Below are 17,039 nucleotides of genomic sequence, written 5' to 3'. Positions count from 1 at the left end.
ACTTCACCTGGCTGTGTGGTAGGGAGTGGGATTCGATACTCAAAACCTCAGCCTGGTTCAGAACGAAGGATTTCTTAGGACCCTGGAAGGTGCTTAAGTTCACCCAGCACAGCTGGACGCCTGTGGTCTGAGGAGAAAGCTAAACTGGAAGCTGGTATCTTTCTACATCAGAAAGCCATCAAAACATTAAGGGGGTCCAGAGGTCATCTGAGAATTCACCTGAGATACTGTATTCATTGCACTAGTATTCATGTTTCCTATGAGATATGAAGCCTCTGGGAATGAGAATGCCAGAACCAAGCTCAAGGAGAGATAGAAACAGACAATGTCACCAGGATTTCTACAGTGGGCCTCTGGGATGCTGAAAGGCTATGCCAGCTTCGAAGCAAACGTGCTGTGTGACCTAGACAAGTTGTTTAATCTCTCTGAGCTCCAACTTCCTTATCAGGGAGAAAGGAATAAAGACTAGTGAGATATTCTATGAGAACAGGCCTCCCAGGTTCTCTAGGGAAGGTGCCAGTGTCTCCAGATCTGCTTGTCCATGCACTCAAAGTTTCCTTCCCTTAAAAGTCTACTTTAGACTAAACATCTAAACATCTAAACATTGCTAAACAGTTGCTAAAACAAAAATCTCCGAAGCCATGTATTTAATAAAAGCCAGCAGTTCATGTAGCTTGAGGTTTTCGGGGAAGTTCAAGGACGTGGTCGCAGCTTGTATGGGTAAAGATACCTCGTGTGCTCTCATGGACAACAGTTGAAGGAAGATGGTTCTTTAGGTTTTCAGTTCAATCACTGGACAACTTTGAAGCATGTTTTGAAAACTTTGGGCATATGCTTCTTTTTCAGCTAGAAACGTGTTAAATAGCAAACATAGATAAAATGTAGCTGAGGGAAATTCAGCACTGTGAGTGTAAACTGTCATTAACTGCAAAGCACACCACTAAAGTTGACGCTCTAGTATAAAATTCAACTCCGTGTTTCAATGACTTAATATGAAGAAAATAAAATGGCTCAATATTTTTATATCGATCAGAAGATTGAAATGAATCATCTTGTGAATATCTGTATTGACCTGGGTCTCCTCAAAATTCACATGTCAAAGGTCTGACCCACAGCACTAGGACGGGGCTCTGAGGGAATGAGGAACCACTGATGTACTGATGTCACTCCTTAAGATGACATTATTAGACGGCCAGGCGGTGGTGGCGCACGCCTTTAATCCCAGCACTTGGGAGGCAGAGGCAGGCGTATTTCTGAGTTCGAGGCCAGCCTGGTCTACAGAGTGAGTTCCAGGACAGCCAGAGCTACACAGAGAAATCCTGTCTCGAAAAACAAAACAAAACAAAACAAAACCAAAAAAAAAAAAAAGATGACATTAGACTACAGGATAGAGAGTTTCTAGCTCCCTGGGACTGGTGTAAAGAACGTCTAGCCTTGAAGTGATCTGACCTGTACAACAAAACAAAACAACATATTTACAATCTCATATGTATGCATGATGAGGTATACATGTGCTTAAAGTTATGGAATGTGTGGCCTGCATGTGCATAGAGTGTTTACAGTTATCTACATCTGTGGTCGTGGTTGTTATCTCAGTTGTTAACTTGACGAGATCTGGAATAGATGGGATAAATGACTCCCTGCAGTCCCTCCCCAGGCTGATGGGGGGTGCGGTAGTAAATTAACCATAGTTATGAAACTATAAAGAATAACCAAAAGAAAATCATCAGCCTATTGGGAAATGATATTATGTCCAACCGCAAGTTTAGCGTTTAAGGATTCATAGGCTCAACTATTTCAGGACCGCTTAGGGATGAGCCTGTTACATCTGAACAATTTCTCCTCTCTCCACACCCACTTCTCCTTCCATCTCTTCTTCCTCTCTCAGACCAGAGTCTGAATGACCCCAATGGTCTAGAGAATTCATGGCTCTCCCTGGCTTCTCAGTGTGTGGTGCTCCCTCTTTAGCACTGAGATGAACATGAGTTCTTGTTCTTTCCTTTATTCAGTCAATTAATTTTTGAGGTTGTGTGATCCACCATGGGCTGTGCTGGACGATGGGGCGGTGGAAGGCCACGACCTCAGAACTCTGTAGGAGCAGCCTCAATGCCATCCATCCATCCTCTTGCTCTCCTCTAAGTGTTATCCGGGGCCTGTAGGATCGAGAAGAGAACAAGACAACAGGGACTCTGCTTCTAGAAAGGTTGTGGTCTTATGAGAAAACAGACACCAAGCAAACAAATATGCCAAGTATGGGAACCACTTAGGAGTCAGAAGCTGTGTACACGGATGGAGATGAGGGTGGGGACATTTCAGAAGGCAGCAGGGACAGGATAGGCCCATTTAAAATCAGAAGACTCTCCTGAGAGATAGTGTGAACAAGGCGAGGGGTGGGCCATGGTTCAGTGAAGGTGATACAGACCACGAGGCAGAACTGGAATCACGTGGGGACTCAGTCCTCAGCATCTGAGTGGGCACAAGCTTTGTCAGTGTGGCAGGCGGGATCTTACTAGCATTTCCATCCATCATCTGGCTGATGAAGCTCCTCCCGAAGCCTCAATGTCCTCTTCAGCTGGAGACCACAGCAACACGCTGGGGACAGTCACTGAGTGACAGAAAGGAGGCCACAATACACATACTCTCATTCCTCCTGTCTCCTGAGTCCTTCACCTGTTCCGGGAGGGGTGATTCATTTCCTAAAACTGCTGGATCACAAACTAATTATCTCCGGGACCACAGGGTTCTCGTCACCTGGCTCTGGGAAGCGGGTCATCAGGCAGGACAGAACGTGCTGTCCTGGAGAATCAGGAAATCATGCCAGACATGTACCCCAGGGTGGCCACTTGACTCTGGTACAGAGTGCTTGTGCTGAACTGAACACTCCTGTGCCCAGCACTGTACTGAAAAGGAGTGGTTGGTACTGAGACTGCCCAGGCTTCTACTAAGCCCCGCCCCCCATGCCTTGATCGCTGAGTTCCTGGATGGAAAACACACTCCATCTCTTAGATTTACAATAAGCCTTAAGCAGCACAATAAGACGAGGGTGGGAACAGGAGGGTGGGCAGCTGCCTGCCCTCATGCTGTTAGAATCTACTTTCCTATCAATAACCCGGAGTTGTTATTTGCTATGTTCCATCCGGGTTGCTTTTAACTCCACTGGGCAGCCCTCAGGGTCACGACATTGACCCCTTAACCCATGGCTGCTCCTCCTGTACATTCTTCTTCTTTCTCGTTCTCCTCTAACCACAGCCTGCGAAACCTAAAAGCTCACCAATGTCTCTTCTGCTCAGCTATTGGCTGTTGTCATCTTTAATTACCAATCATAATTTACTGGGGGCAGGATCACTTAGCTAGTGTTTACCTGCAGTCAATATTAGGCCAACCCACTACACTGAGGGGCCGCAGAAGCAGATCTAGTCTTGAGCTTACTCTCCCGACAGGCACCTTGCCCTTGTGCCAGTCAGCTCATAGCTCCACGTTTCCAAGGTTTTTGGGCTCAGCTCTCAGTGGCCCTGAGAGCTGCCCTCTGTCACACTCCCCCTGAAGGAAGGCCAGCCAGCTTTTCCTTCTGAGATCCATTCTTCTACGGAGTCCCCAGGCATGGCTAATGGGTCAGCTATGGGATCACTTGAGCTGAGAATCCATATGGGGACTCAAAACTCTGAGGTCGCTGGTTCAGGGTCCTCCTCTGCTAAAACTCACCTGTGTGTGGCCTTCTTGACTGGGTGTGGCCTTCTTGACTGGGTGTGGCCTTCTTAACCTGGTGTGGCCTCCTTCACTGGGCATGGTGTCCTCTGTAGCTTCTTCAGTGGTGGCCTTAAATACCTCTGTTCTCAGCTTATCCCTGTTACATGGTGAAGATGGCAGATCAAGCTTGAGTCTCTGGCCTGTGATGAGCCAGGACCTATGTTTTCTGCAACTGCACAGATGTGAGTCTTCATTGCCCTTCTGCCTGGCAAACACTCTACTGTGGAGCTATACCCTAAGCCTCCTTTTCCACCTTTCTTGACCTGTTATCAGGTCCTATAGAACAGTGAAGCCAGCAGAAATAACAGCTAGTATTCTGTAAGAGTAAGCAACAACTAAGTCCTACAGAGCATGGGGTCCTTGTGAAGCATCAGGACTAATGTCTCTGTCAGTCAGAGAGCCCTAGAGATGTACAGTAGTATTCACTGAAGTCCTTCCTGTTTATGTCCACCAGCCCAACCCAGATGCCTTTCCCCCTTTGCAGCAGAACCAGAGAATGGTACTTAAGATAGCTTCCCACAAAAGGACTAGCTGTTCAGGTACTAACCATGTGCTTAGCTGACAGCCTCTACCTGTTTGCTTCATGGGACCCTCCTTAGTCTGTGAGCTGAGATCCCTCCTCATGCAGGAAACCCCAGACTGTAACTGAACAAGGTGATTGTATAATCCCCAGTCACTTCCACTGGGGACTCTGTGGGACTTCTCCCTGTGGTGGCTCTGTCACCAGCTCCCCAATGGGCTGTTGGAGACTGTCTTCATGCCAGCCCTGCCATAGATGGCTCCCCTGGCCAGATTACTTCAGCCTTTTCTACTGCATCGTCTACTCACCAGTGGGCCTTTCCCTCTCAGTCCAGATCAGGTCTGCCTCCAAGAAATGTCGAACAGTAATCACTGCATGCCAGAGGTCCAAGAAAGCCTGGAGTGAGCCCAAGATGACGTTCCTATAGTACTGCACATTGTAGCAGATGAAGGCACAGGATACCCTGCTATGGGCTGGTGAGATGGTTCAGTGGCTAAAAGTGCTTGCTGCCAAGCCTGACAGCCTGAAATTTGATCCCTGGAACCTATATGGTGGAAAGAGAAAACTGACTCCTGAAAGTTGTACTCTGACTTCACACACACACACACACACACACACACACACACAGACACACACACACACACACACACAGTGGTACATGTACCCCTACACATATACATGCAATATAAAGCAACATATATATGTTGGGCTGTGGGGTATGCGTGGGCCAGGTGGATGTTGGGCTGTGAGAGGCTGCAGGATTCCACTCCTCCATGGGTGGCGAGAACACAGTCTGGGATTCCTCAGGGCCAAGGCAGCTGGGAACTGACTGGTCTTTGAACCTTTGGGCTCTCAGGTGCAGCTGAGAGGCCTCGGAAGGGTCAACGCGGCATGGGGGAATGGGGCATATGGTCTGGATCAACCTGCAGCAAAAGAGGTGAGGGGGACAAGATGAGTTCTGGTGGCACCACTCAGGAGGGGACTCTTGGTTTCAGCAACTCGCCTGGGTGGGTCTCCATGGCTGGAACATACAGAGGTCGTTGGCGGGAGGTTAGAAGATGTCTTGGTATTTGAAGACCTTCTCTACAGTTCTTCATGATTCCCTACGGTTTGTGGGACCCAAAGAAGAGAGGTAATTCACGGTCTTAAAATGTTTATTGTCATGGTGGAAAATAGATGAAGCTATATTCCGTTTTCTCAGGGTGGGCCTGAAGTTAAATACCTTTTGCAAGGAGGAGGGTCTGGGAAGGAATGCTTAATTGGTTACACCCTTGGCCTTTAGGTATCTCATGAATATGGAGATCTGTCTTAAGGCTCTGTAGCCTGTAATCATGCCCTCTACCTGTGCTACTTGACCGATGGCCACAGACCTCTCTGTGGGAGGGGCTGTGGCTATGTGAAAGGAGCCAGGGGCTCAGGAGCAAGGCCAAACTCCTACCATCCCTGGAGGGTCTCCGGGATTCAAGGCTTGCCCACGACCAGGTACTCAGCTGCCTCTCACAGACATAAATACATACATATATATATATACACATACACATACACATTCACATACACATACACATACACATACACATGCACATACACATACACATACACATACACATACACATACACATACACATACACATACACATACATATATATATCAAGAGTACTCAACTGATCCAGGAGTAGCAGCAGCAGCAGCAGCAGCAGCAGCAGCAGTAATTTTTGGCCTTCTGAAGGTCATCAGATGCTCTTTTCAATGGCCTGTCCATAGACCAGAAAGGATGCTGCTAAGAATCTTTCTGGGGAATCCAGCTGTAATTACATTGTCCAAAATATAGTAAAATCGATCAGAGTATGCTATTCTCAAGACACATTTTCAGATTTCCCAAATGAGCCTAAAACCAAGAAACTATTTATGAATTCTACTACTCCTTTTAAAGGATTAAAAAATAAAAATAAAGAGGGCTGTCTGGGATGGCACCCCTCGGGAGATGCTGAGGCTTGCATCAGAACCACTCAGGCTGTGGAGGCCAGCTGGGGAAGCTTTCCAGTTGGCCCTCAAGAATGATCTCCAAGGGTCTTTCCCCTGATGCTCTTCTCGACCATCGGCAGCCCTGTCTTAGTTCTTGGAGATTTTTGTCTAGATCCAGGTCTTAGTTGCCTGGAGAAAGTTTATAAAGAACATTCGCTCTGTCATTTCCCAAACACTCAGCTGGGACCTACTAGGGTATTTGGGCATGGTCATCTTGACATCTTGTCATCTTCCCATGTGTCACAGTTGTCAAGGCTTACTCTGTAAAAGTAAGTTTTATTCGCCTGATGTAATTGTCCTCTCAGAGGCTGATTGCCTCTGTCTGCTAACCTAGGCCTAGTCCTGGAAGCTTCTAGCCTAATCTTTTCTAGATCTAGAATGTCTTCAGCCTCTGAGACTTGTTGCTGAATAAGCTCACCCTTCCTAGCCCTTTCTGAGCTCTGGCTTTCTCAACTGAGTTCTGGTTCAACTCAGCCGTTCTGCCTCAAACTCCTCTCCAAACTGACTGATTCCATCTGGCTTCCTTCTCGGTTTCTGACTTTTTGTTCTGCTTGGCCTCAAACTTAACTGGAGGAGTCTGCTCTAATCTTCTGGCTCCTTCTCATTTTCCGGCTTGCTCTGTCTTCACCTGTGTTTAGTTTGTTCTCTCTGCAACCTGTCTCTGTACAACTGTAAAACTGCCTCCTTCCCCTCTCTGCACTGTCCCTTAGGTAGCTTCCCTTTCCTCTCTTCTTGGAGAGTTGGGCGTATCCTATTCTGTCAAATCTTTCTCAGATTCATCACTTTGTCTGCCACTCAGTTGGACATCACTTTCAAACATGACTGCTTCATTCTACAAACTGACTTTACCTTCATTATTTGGGATTAAAGGTAGATACTAAGGACTTGTCTGGATTCCAGCCAGAGGGATTAAAGGTGTGTGCTGAGGGTGAGCCACATCACAACTAGAAACAGGTTTTTCCAGTAAGCAACACAATCTCAGGATTCACAGTGGGATCAAATATCCCTCAACACTGCTTTCTGATGATAAATATGATTGGTCATATTTCATCTTGCTTTTGGACAAATTTTGACATCAAAGATGCTTTCATAATAGCTGGGGGAAGGGGAAGGAACAGCCAGGTTTCTGCTTTCTCTAGACTGTGGAATGCTGTCTAGTACAGTATTTGACACAGCAACTCTAGTTGTCTGACTCTGGACAAGCTACTTGTCAAGCCTAGGTTTCTTCCTCTGTTCCAGGGTTATCATGAGCTGTTGTTGAGATCAGAGGGGTAAAAGACATTACAAATTGTAAGCACTCTGTGCAAATGTCAGATACTGTCATTGTGCCCTTAAGGGCTGTTTCTCTTCTTCAAAGTGAGTAGATAAGGTAAATATCTCAACAACACTGTGTGCTTTAACAGAGAGTCTCAGAATTTTCCATATAACAGAAAATAATCCCCAGTGTGACATGAACGAAGATGACCTGCTGCGGACAAACATGGGATTTATGACAATCTGCCCCTCTTACATGACAGGTACAGGGTCCATAGAAAGACCCTTTGCTCTTCCCTAAATGATGGATCACCCACTAGCCTGACAAATTATCAGTCTTTAGAAGCCACATAAATTCTGAGCTCCAAGGTCATCAAAAGACTCAGAACCAGGAGGATTAGACCTGCTTAAGGGATGGAAATATGTCTCTGTGCAGTGGCAAGTCTGGTCCTGCCCTAGCATGAGGGCAGTGATGGGTTGAGGGGTTTTTTAGCACCTCTATCATCTTGTCCTTTGACTGGATCCTTTGGGGGCCCCTGTGATGGATTGTATATGCTTGGTCCAGGGAATGGGACTATTAGGAGTTGTAGCCTTGTTGTAGTAGGTATGTCACTGCAGGCATGGTCTTGAGACTCTCATTCTAGCTGCCTGGAGGTCAGTATTCTGCTAGCAGCCTTTATATGAAGATGTAGAACTCTCAGCTTCTCCTGCACCATACCTGCCTAGATGCTGCCATGCTCTTGCCTTGATGATAATGGACTGAACCTCTGAACCTGTAAGCCAGCCCCAATTAAATGTTGCCCTTATAAAAGTTGCCTTGGCCATGGTGTTTGTTCACAGCAGTAAAACCCTAAGGCAGTCTCATTGGCTGAGAGCAGGGCAGTTGTTAACTACAGAGTTCAAAGCGTCCACTAGAGTCATTGACATGGAAGGTAGTCTGAAGGCTACAGACATCACATTGTCTGTGGTGGATTTCAGAGCCCAGCATAGAGCCAGGCCTCCAGGAGCCACTTAGAAAGGAGAAGATGGCACCCTTGAGTCTTCAGCTTGACACATAAATTCCATCTCTTGAAGCTATAGAAAGTAATGAGAAAGAACTAAGATACCGCTGAGAGCCCAGAGGGCTTTCCTGACAAGAGAATCTTAATTTCCTGGGTATATTTGAAGCTTCTAGAGGAAAATTATCTGTGTCTAGATTTATATCAACCAATGTCTATACCTATTTACCCACTGTCTTAGTTAGGGTTACAATTGCTGCCATAAAATAACGTGACTAAAAGCAACTTGGGGAGGAAAGGGCTTATTAGGCTTATACTTCCATATCACTATTCATTACTGAAGGACACTAGTGCAGGAACTCAAACATGGCGGAAACCTGGAGGCAGGAGGTAATGCAGAGGCCATGGAGGAATGCTATTTGTTGGCTTGCTCCTCATGGGTTGCTCAGCCTGCTTTCTTATAGAACTTAAGACTGTGCCAAAGGAGGCACTGCCCACAGTGGGCTAGGGTCATCTATATCAATCCCTAATTAAGAAAATTCAAAATGCACTTGTCTGTAGCCCCATTTTAGGGATAGAATTTCTTTTTTTTTTCCAAATCTATTTTTATTTATTTACTCTGCATTAGTTTAAATCCGGGATGGATACAGCATCACACGGATTCTGTGTCCAATGGCCTTTGCAGGAAGGTTGCTTCGGAATTTGGCACGAACCATGCCACTGTTTCCATGGGCCCGAGTTACCTTCCCCCAGATCACTCTGGTTTTGTTTGATTTGCCTCCAGGAGTCACTGTATTGTTTTTTGCTTTGTACACATAAGCGCATCTCTTGCCTAAGTAGAACTCGGTTTCATCTCGGGCATAAACACCTTCAATTTTAAGAAGAGCCGTGTGCTCTCTTTGGTTTCGGAGACCTCGCTTGTAGCCAGCAAAAGTGGCCTAGCACCACAGCCTTCCAGACATACTTGCTTTTAGAAGTCCTGTTCCCAGCAGGCCCCAGAAATATGCACCCAAAACTCAGCAGCAGCAAATTCCCTCACCTAAATGTGTAGCCCAGGCTGGCCTCGAACTCGTGATCCTCCTGCCTCTGCCTCCTTCAGCAAATCCTACCGGTGTGCGCCACCACTACCGGCTAGAATTTCTTAATTGAGGTTCCCTCCCCTCAGATGATTGTAGCTTAGGTCAAATTGACATAAAACTAGGCAATGCATATATCATGATATCTGTATCTGTGATAACCTATGGCTCTTAATAAACAAATAGAGACAAACTTGCTAACTGTTTGGTTAACTTGTATCACATATAAGGAATTTACTGATCCTCCTAGCAACAAGGTGGTGGGTATCCTATCTTCTCTCAACTTCAAAACAGAAAATCAAGATCTTGAAGAGGAACAGTGGAAACAGAGTTCAAACCATCAACTCTGATCTCATATTCAGTGCTTCTTGACCTAAGCTAGAGTCATATGAGGGGAGGGAACCTCGACTAAGAAATCCCCTCCATAAAAACATGCTGCAAGCAAGTGTGTTGGGAATTCTCTTAATTAGACTGATAGTATTACATTCTGAAGTGCTCAGAAAACGAAGATTCTGTGTGTGTAGAGGGTACCAGAAATAAGCTTTGCCAACTTCTCTTGTGAAGAATTCTTCCTGTAAGGCACAGGTGAAGTCAAGAGGAGACATCCTTAGCTAGGCCTACAGGGAGCAGTGGAAAATTGAGTTCATTTTCTCACCTCAGGAATGTGTTTCTGTCATCCTCATCATGGCTCTTGGCTTAAATCTGAGAGCTACATTTCTTCATGTCAATCAAGTCTAGTCTTTTGAACACTTACCACATACTGCCTATGGAGTTCTACTCTTAGCATTCTGAGGCTTCTCTAGCCTCCATTTCCAAAGTCTTCTACATTGCTCGTGTAAACCATCTATAAAGCCTACTAACCATAGAGTCAGATTTACCACAGCAACGACCCCACTTCTGGTACCATATTTTTGCATTAGCTACTTTTCTTGGCACTGTGATAAAATACCTGCTGGAAGCAACCCAAAGAAATAAAAGTTCATTATGGCTCATGGCTCCAGAGGGATTTCTGTTTACCAGAGTGGGAAAGCTATGACTGTGGAGCAGATCAGTCTATGGTGAGGAGTGGGGCAGTGGCCTCTGTGGTGATGAGTAGGGAAGCAGTAGCTGTGCTGGGAATGGGGATATCTGATTCTGTGTTGAGAAATGGGAAAGATGCATCTGTGGCAAGGTGTAGGGTGTGTGGCTTAGTTGCTCACATTTTTGGCAGATCAGGGAAGCAAAGAATTAGGTCAGAAGTACAGGTAGTTTACAGCCTTTCAAGGTCCATCCCTAGTGATTTACTTCGACCAGTCAAGGCTCATCTCCTAAGGGCTCCACAGCTTTCTAAATAGTTCCACAAACTGGAGACCAAATACTCATAGCAGGAGCTTTAAGGGACATTTTAGGTCTGAACCATGATATATATATATATATATATATATATATATATATATATATATATATATCCAATAAATAGGCAGTCTTTGGGGTAAATAGGCAGTCTTTGGGGTACATGTGGGAGCCTTTCAGAGGATTCCCTCAGAACATATTTTGATGTGGGCTTGGCCAGCTGATCAAGAGCATATGATCACAGAGTAACTCAGATGCTGTGGAACAGAAAAATTGTTAAGTTTCAAATTTGATTAAAAATAAGTAGGGACCAAAGCTACTCCAAAAGCATGAATCTTGAGAAGATAAAAGACCAGAATGTAAATCGTGGGATTCATTTTGATTTAGGATAAGAGAACAGCTTAGAGGCTATTTTAAGACCCATTATTATAAATCTAAGTTAAATCTCTACTTCACGGACTCGTTCTGATAAAGTAAAAATTCTTCTAAGTGTGCTCACTAAGAAGAGCAGAGATAGCCCATAAAACTGTCACGTGAATTTGAGATTGCACACTTTTCATGCAGAATACTGGGCTTGTTTTAGGAGACATGATCATGGACCCACTGAGCATGACCTCTCAGGTGTGCTTCTGTCCTATTTAACCCAACTAGATTTAGCATATTCTCCTAGAAGTAGGAACACAATTAAGGGCATTCTGGCTTATAAATATAAAGTAACTGAAAGGTAAGATGACTTGCATAATAAAGCGACTCTAACTGATGGAGTATTTTACAAAATGCAGAATTCCAGACAGGTGTAAAAAAATACAGCGATCCCTGACAGAATAGGTAGTTTACATAGGGTCAAAGCATAGAAAACCAAAGCAAAAGAAGAAGAAGAGGAAGAAGAAGGAGAAGGAGGAGGAGGAGGAGGAGGAGGAGGAGGAGGAGGAGGAGAAGAAGAAGAAGAAGAAGAAGAAGAAGAAGAAGAAGAAGAAGAAGAAGAAGAAATCACCAGAACAGAAATGCTGCTCAAAAGAAGATGTTGGAGACACCCCACATTAAGCTCTATATGCCTGGGACCCCTAATAACAAAGAAGAAAAACCTGAGGTGGGTACCGTGTTTGAGAGAGCAAGTAATGGCCTCTTGTGGGCTCCAATACGAGTACTAAGAGGCCCCAGGCCTGCTCCTTTGGCGCAAGCAACTTGTAATGTCATTTCTGCAATTATCCTTACTACTTATCATTTTCTTTATCTATTTATTGTTTCTTGTCTTTCTTCCTTCCTTGATTAAACTGGTATTTAATGACCTGGCAAGATCTAGTAGGAACCCACTTAATGTCCAAAAATTAAATATTACCAATAATATTAAAGTGAGGGCTGTTCATAAATTTTTTAAAAAAGTATATGTTACAGTCACTCGCTCTAAGTAAAAATAAAAGTAACCTAAAGCCACAGGCAAAAATAAATAATTCTGCAGCTGTTCCCCCAGTCTTAGCCTCAATTCTGTATAATAAAAATAAAATATTTTTATCATAAAATTATAAATAAAATAATACACAAATATTTCCCCCCCAAAAATAGCAATGGGTTCCTTGGGTTTAGGGATGATGGTGGCAGCCCCCTAAAAATTCTCTATACAGGCTAAGTAAGAATGTTTTGTAAACAAACAAATGAGGTCTAAAAATTACAAAAACTTCAAAGTCAGCAGTAGTATAACCTCATGTTTACCCATTTATAAAACAATATTGTCTCACATGTGTCTAAAAATATACTAATTTTGTAACTGCAATACTGCTGCCCCTAACCTCACCAAAAACTAATAATCAAAAAAATATAAAAAATTATGCTTGCTATAAAATGTTTATATCTAAAATTATATAGTTCCCTTTTTCTGTTCTAAATCTATATTACTCTATGTCACAAAAAAATGTTAACACACACACAAAAAAGCATTTACCCACTCCCCCTATAAATTTTATAACCCAATTTCCTTGTATAATTTCAATAAAATACTGGGGTTAAATCTAAGTAAGCACCCTAACTCCCAAGTTCAAGGGCTCACACGCCAAAAAGGCCAGCCTGTTAGTATTATATCTCAATTACGTGTTTTCTTATTCGCCTACCAAGTATCCCTAATCCTTAACAACCCCGACTCTTGTCAAGGCTGAACCCCAACAAGAAGAGAGAGGCCACTGCTGAGAGCACACATTTCTTTTTATAACTTAAATGAGAAATATTAGCATATACTGACGGTAGAGATGATGGGAATCTCTATATCTTCTCAGTGCAAGCACATCATGCAGCTTGGTGATATCCATCACCCACTATTCTATTTCACCCCTCTATCCCTCCTGTACTCATTTTATCAAATATATATTACACATATAAGCACATATATACACTACATATATGTATGTATATAAATATTCCACATGTATGAAAAAAATGTGATATTTGCCTTCCCAAGTCAGGCTTATTTAACACAATGATCTCTATTTCCTTTGATTTTCCTGCAAATGATACAGTTTCATTGTACTTTAAAAAATTTTATTTTATGTGTATGAGTGTTTTGCTTTCGTGTAGGTAAGCATACCATGTGTATGCAGTGCCTCTCAAGGCCAGAAGAGGGCAACAAATCCCTGGAGCTGGAGACACAGCTGTTTGTGAGCTAACTTTGTGGGCGCTGGGGTCTTGAGCAAGAACAGCCAGTGCCCTAAACCACGGAGCCAGTCCCGACTTTGTTTTACTTTATACTGAATAAAACTCCAATATATCTGGACCGCATTTTCTTTATCCACTCATCTGTTGATGGACACTTAGGTTGGTTCTATAATTTGACAATTGTTAATAGTGCCACATTAAACATAAATATGCAGATTTGGTAAAAATAGAATCACTATGTGATTAAAATTTCTTTGACGAAGAACATCACAGAGCTGGAAGAAGAGGGCTGGAGAGGTGGCTTAGTTAGTAAAGTAGTGATGGCTATGCAAGCTTGAGAAGTGTAAGTTGATCCCCCAGAAGCACTGCAAAACTCTGGGCACAGTGTATTTATAATCCCAGTGCTGGGATGTGGAGACGGGCCGGCTAACTTGGTGAGCTCCAGTTCAATGAAAGATGATGCTGTCTCAAAATTTAAGGTGGAGACTCATTTATGAAGATGATCATGGTTGAACTCTGGCCCCGCGTCACCCTCACACATATACATGTACACATGTACCTGCACACACACGTGCACACACATATGGACACACCTTCACCAAAAACAACAAACAAACAAATGATGAAATGAGGTAACAACAGAGAATAGTGAAGCTGGGAACCTGTCTTTTGTTTTTGGCCACTTCTGGGATTCCTCTGTGTCCCCTTCCCCGCAGATGGTCCTCTGCTGTTGGTAATGGCTGAAGAGAAGAGTTGGACCCATTTCATTGAGGTTGGACAAAACCCAGACTCATACTACTTAAACAAAGGGGAATGCTTATTATCTCAAATAACTGAACACTTGAATGGGTTGCTTGACTTGAGGTCCCTAAAATGCCATAGCCACCCACTTGTAGGTGGGTAGGTGGAGCTGTGCTCTTGGTGTGTGGATTCTTTCACTCCCAGCAACACTACTCCCTAGTCTGTAGTAAAGGGAGTGCTCCCTATTGTTTCATGAAAGTGCTCCATCAAGTGTTCTGTGAAACCTATGTTTGGTTTCTTTTCCTGCTGCTGTTCTCGTTGCCTGACAAAAGCAACTTAAAAGAGAAAGGGTTTATTTCAGCTCACAGTTCAAGGTGTGGTCCACCCCCGCAGGGAAGTCAAGAGGCTGAGAACTTGAAGCAGCTGGACAACATCTCTGCAGTAAGACGAGTGCTCAGCTCACATTCTCCACTCTTCCTTTAAATGTTTGCTTATTATTACTGTTGTAGTTATTCTCCAGACTAAGTCTCATTGTGTAGCCGGGCCATTCTTGACCTCACAAAGATCCGCCTGCCGCCCTCTTCTGAATGATGGAATTAAAGGTGTTTACCACTATGCCTCCCTCCCCCTCTTTTTTAATTAAGAAAATTACATACATCTCTGCTTGTATTTGAGGAAATGCGTGTGAGTGCAGGTGCCCACGGAGGTCAGACACATTGGATTCTGTTACAAGCCATTCTGAACCAGGTAACGTGGGCACTGACAACCGAACTTGGTTCTCTGTAGTGCAGTTCACATTCCTAACTACTGAGAATCTTTCCAGCCTCTACTTTTACTCTCACACAGTCCAGGATCCTCAGCCTAGGGAATGGTCCTGCTCACAGTGGGTGGGTCTTTCTATGTCAAGTAACATCAAAACTATTCCTTTCAGACATTTTTGGAGACCAACCTTATCCAGACAATTCCTCCTGGATGTATACCAAGACCTGCCTCCCAGATATGAAGTTGACATTTAATACTAACTGTCACCAATCAATTGCTCTGTCTGTGTGGCTTGGCGAATGGAATGTTCTGGAACAACTTAGTGGAGGTGATGTCTGAAATGGAAGATGAAGTTGTCCCTCAATTGAGCCATGTGGTTGAGGAGGCGTGACTCTTTATGATGCAAAATTATGTCTTGTTGCCATGAGACCATGTAGCTGCTGGTGAAAGCTAACAAAGATCCTTAAGGTTCCATCTCACCGGTGGTGAGGATGAGGTGACAGAAGTCACTAAAAGCTATTGTCAGTGTCCTAGAGTCCTTTTGGCTAGTGACAAGACAGACACCTACAGGCAGTCCTCTGGACTTGATTGAAATCAAGGGGCAGCTCAAAGTGGGTTCCAAACTGGGAGGCCCACTGGGTTTCTTGAAAAAAGCAGTAGAGGGAAGCTAGAAATAGCTTCTGTGTGTGTTTGATCAGCAGCCAAACACAGAGTGGCAGATTGGAGTGACGTAGTTGAACTGGGATTGGCAAATTCAGTGCGTGTGCGTGTGCGTGTGCGTGTGCGTGTGCGTGTGTGTGTGTGTGTGTGTGTGTGTGTGTGTGTGGTGGGGAGGATGATTCTGGGGAAGCATCAAAGTGTGGTCGGTCATTCAAACTCAATGCCTCTGAAGTCTGAATGGGCAACTTCTCTCTAAGCTTCAGAAAGCTGGGGAGCCAAGAACATTCGGTGTTGGGATAGCTTTCCAAGCCTTGTGGTCTGCGGGGACACTTAGGTGGGGCTATGGGTGGACTGTGGACGGCAAGTTGGGAAGGGAGAATAACTGTATGAGAAGGTCTCTAAGATTCTCAAAAGACTTATTATAGTCAGTTTAGGATTTGAAGATTACTTGTGATCTAAAAATACATCCCCAACTGCAGTATTCTTAGCTCCACTGTTCTCTGTAATATGCATTGTTCCTGGCTGACTACATCTGAGAGATATCTTCTCTCTAATGTACATCTAAAATGTCTCCCATTTATGCACACTGAGAACTTAGAAAGAACTGAAGCTTCACAAGGGGATGTGAAGGCTACTTCCCAAACTCCTAACCAGTGCGATCAGGCATCTAAAGACCCACTCAGAATGTGCTACTTGGACGCCTCCTGGACATTTAAAACTCAATGTCCCTGACACGGAACTGTTTTCACCACTCTCTCACTAAGCCCTCTTCTTCAGACATTGTCGTCTTAGGAAGTGATGCCACCATCCATCACCCACAGGCTCCAGCCAACTCTTGAGAGCTAACCTTGGCTCCCTTTGACTTCCCACCTGAAGTAAACAGGGTGCTGCTAACCCTTCCCTTAGGATGCCTCTTGAAACTACACCACTTTTCTTCTTTCCTGCTGTAAATTCAGCCCAGCTTTATCACTTTCCGGGGCTGGCTTGTCAGTCAGAATCAACTATTTGGAAGTATACGACGTCATGCCAATTCTCTGACTCAAGTCCTTCGATGGCTCCTTCTGGCATTAGGAATGACGGTTGAGCTCCTTGCTTTGGCCTGCAGAGTCCTGTGTGATTTGTTTGTTCCTACCTTCAAGTGCTCATGGCACCCCATCCTTTATCTCTGAACACACTATATCTGGTTTGAACAGGCACTCTGCTCTTCTCAGTCCTGGCCCTTTGCATATGCTGTGCTTTCTGCCTGCACTACCTCTTCCTTGGCCTCTGCTTCTTCTCCTTGA

General features: G+C 44.3%; 1 pseudogene; it reads right to left on the bottom strand.

Annotated features, from left to right (window-relative positions):
• Positions 1-9,170: 9,170 nt before the first annotated feature.
• LOC114619512 lies at positions 9,171-9,504 on the bottom strand (annotated as a pseudogene).
• Between the last annotated feature and the right edge of the window lie 7,535 nt (positions 9,505-17,039).

Source organism: Grammomys surdaster, unplaced genomic scaffold, assembly GCF_004785775.1.
Source record: "Grammomys surdaster isolate TR1022 unplaced genomic scaffold, NIH_TR_1.0 150, whole genome shotgun sequence".
NCBI lineage: Eukaryota > Metazoa > Chordata > Mammalia > Rodentia > Muridae > Grammomys > Grammomys surdaster.
Note: the sequence above shows the minus strand (reverse complement) of the source record. Positions and strands in the feature narration are given on the sequence as shown.